The sequence below is a fragment of the Tupaia chinensis genome, unplaced genomic scaffold (genome assembly GCF_000334495.1).
Source record: "Tupaia chinensis unplaced genomic scaffold, TupChi_1.0 Scaffold000286_1, whole genome shotgun sequence".
NCBI classification, from domain to species: Eukaryota; Metazoa; Chordata; class Mammalia; order Scandentia; family Tupaiidae; genus Tupaia; species Tupaia belangeri.
Genome location: NW_006159770.1, coordinates 765099 through 770774, shown reverse-complemented (window position 1 = coordinate 770774; position 5676 = coordinate 765099). Strand labels below are relative to the sequence as shown.

Below are 5676 nucleotides of genomic sequence, written 5' to 3'. Positions count from 1 at the left end.
CAGGGGCGGGGCGGGGGCCCCCCGCAGCTGCCACTTGGAGGGCATGGCTGGTGGTGGCGCCGCTAGGATTGGGGGACGGCGGATACGCGGCCCTGTGGGAGGGGCGCCATCTAGGAGCAGCTGCGAGCGGCAGAGGCAGAGAAGCCCGGTTACTGTTGTGGCTGTCCCCAGAGCCCCCACGGTGACCAGAACTGTGTCCTGGAGAACTGTCCAACAGAACTCTGCTGAGACCCGTCCCTGTCCAGGAGCGCAGACACTGGCCAGCAGGCCCAAGGTGTAGCTAGTGCCCACACTTGAGTTTTAAATTCGATTTAATTCCCCTTAAAGCCCAAAGGTTTCAGATGGCTGTGGCTTTTCTACCATATGGAACAGCCCGCGGACCACCCTCAACTAGTTGCGAGTGGAGCCCGGGGATGAAAATGTGCTCAAAGTTGTGTTTGGTTTGGACAGAAAGTTTGTTAGGGGCAGGATGGGGCAAGAGTGTAAAAGTCAGGAAATCACACACACAAATTCAACTTCCAGGACACGGAAAGCATTTCTCTCGGTGCCGCAACAAGCAGTGGGAGCTGAAAAGCCCACCCCAGGGAGCTCCAGCAGCACCTTGCAGGAGGCTGAGGCTCAAGGCACCTAGAACTGCCCCGGGCCACTGAGCCCTTCGCCGGCTGCTCTGCACTGGATGTGCTCCACGGCACATCGCCAGCAGACTCCGAAGACCCGCTACAGAAAAAGTGGGGGCTGGCTCAGGGCGAGTTCTTACCCCCAGTGAGCCTGAAAGGGTAAGGCCTGGACAGATGCTGAGTTATGAGTCATGTTATTAAAATCACTACTTCTTTGCACTTTTTAAACATGGCTATCAGAAAACTAAAAATGGAACAAGCAGATTGCATAAGGGTTTCGTCGCTGGACTCCCACATAGCCGACCACCACTCGAGTCCCAGACCTGGCAGCTTGAAACTCACACCCGACACGTGTGCGTGCATGCCCAAAATCCCAAGAGGAGAATGAAGAAGGGATTGCAATATGGCCATCCCCCGTGGGTGGTAATTTCCTGCTTTTTGTCTATCTGTCTTTGCAGTGAACGTACACAGCCTATAGAAAAAATCACTCTGAAAAAGAAAAAAGGGACATTAAAACCTTCAGCCAGGCAAGGGCATGGTGACTGAATCGTAGCTCCCAGACCAAGCTCTCTGGGTCCCCGCTACAACAAGGAGTTCTCAAGGCCTCCTGGGGGCGACAAAGACCATGATCCGGAAGGTCTCCACCCACCTGGGCACCTGAACGGGCAGGTAGGGAGAACCTGTTCCCTCCAGCTACAAACACTGAAATGAAACCACACAGGCCTACAACGCCAAGGAATCTTACATAGCCCTAGGCTAGGATTTCAAATAAGGGCCTTCCGTTTCTCAAACTCAGCCTTTTGCAGATGAGGAATCAGGCCCAGAGCGGCTGTGAAACGCTGGTGGTGGTCATACCCCAGTGGGTGGCAGGACCTCATCAGAACCCGAAGTTCAGGGCCTCTGCAGAGAAAGGACGCCACAGACACAGAGAAGGGTGGGAGAGTGATGAAGCTGAGATTGAGAATGGCAAAGAGCTTCCTTAGTAGAGTCCCCTGCAGAAGAACAGGGCCCCAGACGTGGGTGTCTAACCTTCAAGGGAGTGGTCCGAGATGGACTGGCCACAGGCCAAGGTGGGTGCTGTGAGGACAGGCAAGGACGACCGGAAGGCAGCTTTGGTTCCTTCCCCCAGCACCCGGTGAGCCCCTGCAGGGCCGGCCCTCTGCTGGGGCTTCATGGCGAATCCGGTTTCCAGGAGGCAGTTCGGAGATGAGGTCCTGTCTGCTCCTGTGGCCGGGCCTCGCTCTGTTGCTAATGACAGGCTAGCCGGGTCTGGGTGGTTTCGGAGAAGTGCGGCTTACTCTGCTCGCGCTCGCGCTCACGGTGGCTCCGGGCCGGCTATGTGACAGTGCAGGGCCTGGAGCGCAGGCACCCATGTGTGTCCGTGCCTGTGCGTCCCTTCCCTGTCCTCGTCCCCACCAGGAGTCAGTCCTGGGCCCGCCTCAGTGACCCTAGCCCCAGTCTCTGACAGCCCCTCTCAGCACCACAGTCGGGTTACGCTTTCACCCTGTTAATCCTGTCACCACCAAATCTCAGTCCGTAGCGGACCTCAGAGCTCCACAGGCAGAGCCGAGAGACTCCGGGACCTCCCTCCTCACGTGGCGATTCTGCTTCCTCACCGGCCACGTGAGGGTTGCCATCTGTGCTTCCATGCTCCGCTTCATTTTCTATGTGCTCAGACGCCAGTTTACGTAGGTCGTAAGGTCACCGATCAGTGAGCGGTCGCGGGCACAGCGCACACAGCCACGGAAGCACACCCACGTGGGGCCGGGGACGTGCCCAGCTCCCCTGAGGTGCCACTGCTCCGACTGCCGCTCCCCGTGCTGCCTCGGCTGTAAGCTGTCCTTCTGCGTTCCAGTCCCGCCCAGAGCGCCCCAGAGCCCTCTCAGAGCCCTCTCGGGTACCAGCTGCTCCTCGTGCTCGCTGTGTGGTGTGGTGCGACTGTCCCAGTTCGTTTCTTCTCCTGTAGATAGACGTCCATTTGAGTTTCGATCTACTTGTGGATAAAACCGTTGGGGATATTCGCATACATGTCATCTGCGGGGTCTAAGCACTCATCCATCCTGGGCTCGGCAGTGCTGGATCCGGGGTTCACGGCGGCTCTGCTGGGAAAGGGACGAGCAGGCCTTTTGTCGGTTTTGTTTACTTGTTTTAGATTTATTTGTTTTGGGTTTCGTTTTGTTTTGCCGTAGGACTCGCTGGAGAGACAGAGAAAGAAAGTGGGAAAGTGAGAAATTACCCCCGTGGGGATGGCTATGCCTCAGCCCCTTCTCTTCCCTTCTCTTGGGATTTTGGGCATACACACATGTGCGCCAGGTTCAGGACCTGAACATGGAGTTGGCCACGTGGGATCCAGCCCCTCAGCCACCATGCCACCTGGTGGCCGGGAGTAGTGGTCTTTAAGTGACTACCAGCTGGCATTCCCGTCGCGGTGAGCAGCACCCACACCCTCCCCAACCCCACCCATCAACATCAGAAGCCCTTGGAACCTCAGCCCTCCAGCCTGCAGCTCCAGAGGCTAGAGGTGAAGGGGCAGGTCCTGCAGGGCTTGGAGACCAGGCCTGTCAGGACGGAGAAGTGGAGCAGGGATTGCGGTGTGGCCACGCCTCACTGGGGGGCTCCCTCCCTCCCTCCCTCCCTGTCTCTGCTGAGTGTACATGCCCTCTGGCAATCCGGTGGGCAAAGGGCATCTCATGCGCAGAGCCCTGGGAAAGTTCTGCCCGGCCCGCCTCTTCTCCCTCATGCTGGTGCTCTTTCTGTTGCGTTTTGTTTTATGAAATATTTATTTGGGGCCAGCAGGTGGTATGGTGATTATGGCACTGGGCTCCCACATAGCCAACTGTAGTTCAAATCCTGGACTCAGCAGCTCGAAATTCATGCCAGGTCTGTGTGCATGTGTGCCCAGAATCCCAAAAGGAGAATGGAGGAGAGGGGATTGTGGCGTGGCCATTCCCTGGGGGGTGATTTCTTGCTTCTCTCTCTCTCTCTGCCTCTCAGGCAAGTACACATGTCCCATAGCAAAACTCTCTCTTTAAAAAATTGTTTAATTAAATTTATTTATGTTTATTATTTTTTAAAGGTTGACCAGAGAGAGAGAATAAAAGTGAGAAAGCAAGCCTCCGGGCCAGGGTTCGAACTACACCCAGCCATGTGGGAGTCCAGCACCTTCACCACACCACCACCAGTGGGCCTCTCCTGGCTTTAATTTGCTTCTCTCTAATACCAAATCGTGTTCAATCATTTTTGCCTGCACCTACTGGCCATTTTAATGTCTCCTTTCGTGCATCTACTGAAATATTTTGGCCATTCTTCACAGAGCAGGTGTGCACGGGTGAGGAGGGGAAGGCAGCCACGGGCCTGCGGCTCCGTGGCCCCTCCTCTTGGCCGAGGGTGAGCGAGCCTGGCTCCAGGGCGGGGGTCTGCAGCCCTCCTCCCCGGAGCCTACATCGCTCAGGTTTCTTTGGGCCAAGTGTCATCGTCACATGAGATCAAAGGTCCGTCCTAGCGACAGGCTCTGTCCCTGTCCCTCCAACACTGGCTGCAGCCATGCGCTCAGGCTCGTCCACCTGACACTGCTCTCCCGGCCTTTGCAGTGCCCTGGGGAAGCCCCCGCGTGGCCCACGCTGGCGCAGTGCAGTGGGCCCCTTCGCCGCCAAGGCCAAGCACTGCGCAGAGCCCTGGGAACGCTCTGCCGTCCGCCTCTTCTCCCCCGGCTGTGCAATGCGTTTACTTTTTTTAAACTTTTCCAAGGTTTTCGATCTTTTTACCCCTGTGTTCACGATAGCGCGTGTGTGTGCATCAGAAGGCAGAGAAAAGAGTGCCCTGCGCCATCTGACCACACAGCCACCTCCTCCCTCCGGCGTCCCGGATGGGTGGACCTTGGCCCCTCACACATGTGCCTGGAGTGTGTCAGCCAGCTGGGCTGGGACTTGAACCTCGACCGCCACGTGGGACCCAGCTGTGAGCACGGCAGCACCCAGGCTGCTCAGGCCCCCTGTGGCCCGCAGAGCCACCAGCCCCCGTTCATTGCAGTTTCTTTCTGAAGGAGGCAGACAGTACCCTCAGCAGAGCCTTGGCGCTGGGGCCCACCCAGCTCCAGCACCCCCCTCACGTGTGCCTGACCGGCTCAGGGAGGGCTCCGGTGCAAACCTGGCGCCTTTCCACGCGTGAGGGGTGTGCCGCCGTGTTTGGCTGCCGAGCGGCCATCTGGTCCTTGGTATTTATTCATTTTATTGCGCTACAGGGACGTGCATTCACTGGAGAGAGACAGAGGAGCGAGAGATCACCGCCCTGGGTGATGGCCACGCCAGTCTCCACCCCTCCACTCTCCTCTCAGGATTTTGGCCACGCACGCCCACGCACCTGGCACTTTTTTAAGCCACCGTGTCCAGGACTCGAACTGCAGTCAGACATGTAGGAGCCCAGAGCCCTTCGCTCCTTGCCACCTAGTGGCCTGTTCGTGTATCACGTCTTCCTCTGGGCAGAGCCCCCAGATTTGTTCTATACCTCACTATAATTGGTCCGGCTTCGTTTTCTTTCCAGATCGTCCCAGTGGCAGCCAGACACCCTTCGGGCAGCTCCCACGCCCTTCCCCAGTCCTCTCCCCACAGACCCTGGGCTGGCTGTGCGCGCCTACCGCATCCCCGAGAGCAGAAACAGGAACACAGCGCCCGGCGCCGCCTGCGGTGCTGCCCCCTGCCACTGCTTGCAGGCCTTTCCGCCGATGGGGCAAGCGTCCATGAGGTGAGGGCTGTGCACACAGCAACGGGCACGTCTCTGTTTATTCTATTTTTTTTTTTTTCAAAAAACTTTTAAATTTTTGTGGGAGGCTGTGCACCAGCAGTCTGCCGAGGTTTCTCAGAGAGCAAACAATTGCCATGATTGGTTCCCTTCCAAAAACCTGACCTTCGAAACCTTGCTCTGATTGGCCACTAGAATCCCTCAAATTTGCATATCCGGCACCTCATGATTGGTCCAAAAGCAACCAATCATAACCCACCGTTAACAACCAATCAGGGCCCACCGTTTACAACCAATCACGGTCCACCGTTTACAACCAATC

The 5676-nt window shown here is 57.2% G+C and overlaps 1 long non-coding RNA gene across 3 annotated transcripts in view; it reads left to right on the top strand.

Moving 5' to 3' along the window:
• The window catches only part of LOC102473126 (uncharacterized), a 15671-nt gene that overhangs the window by 912 nt on the left and 9083 nt on the right, over positions 1-5676 (top strand). For 2 of the 3 annotated variants that reach the window (XR_003549661.1, XR_003549659.1), the window contains 2 exons: positions 1076-1286; positions 5157-5408. This is a non-coding gene — a long non-coding RNA (uncharacterized LOC102473126). Of the gene's footprint in view, positions 1-1075; positions 1287-5156; positions 5409-5676 lie in introns of those variants that run through there. The other variant, XR_003549660.1, reaches the window with a different exon arrangement.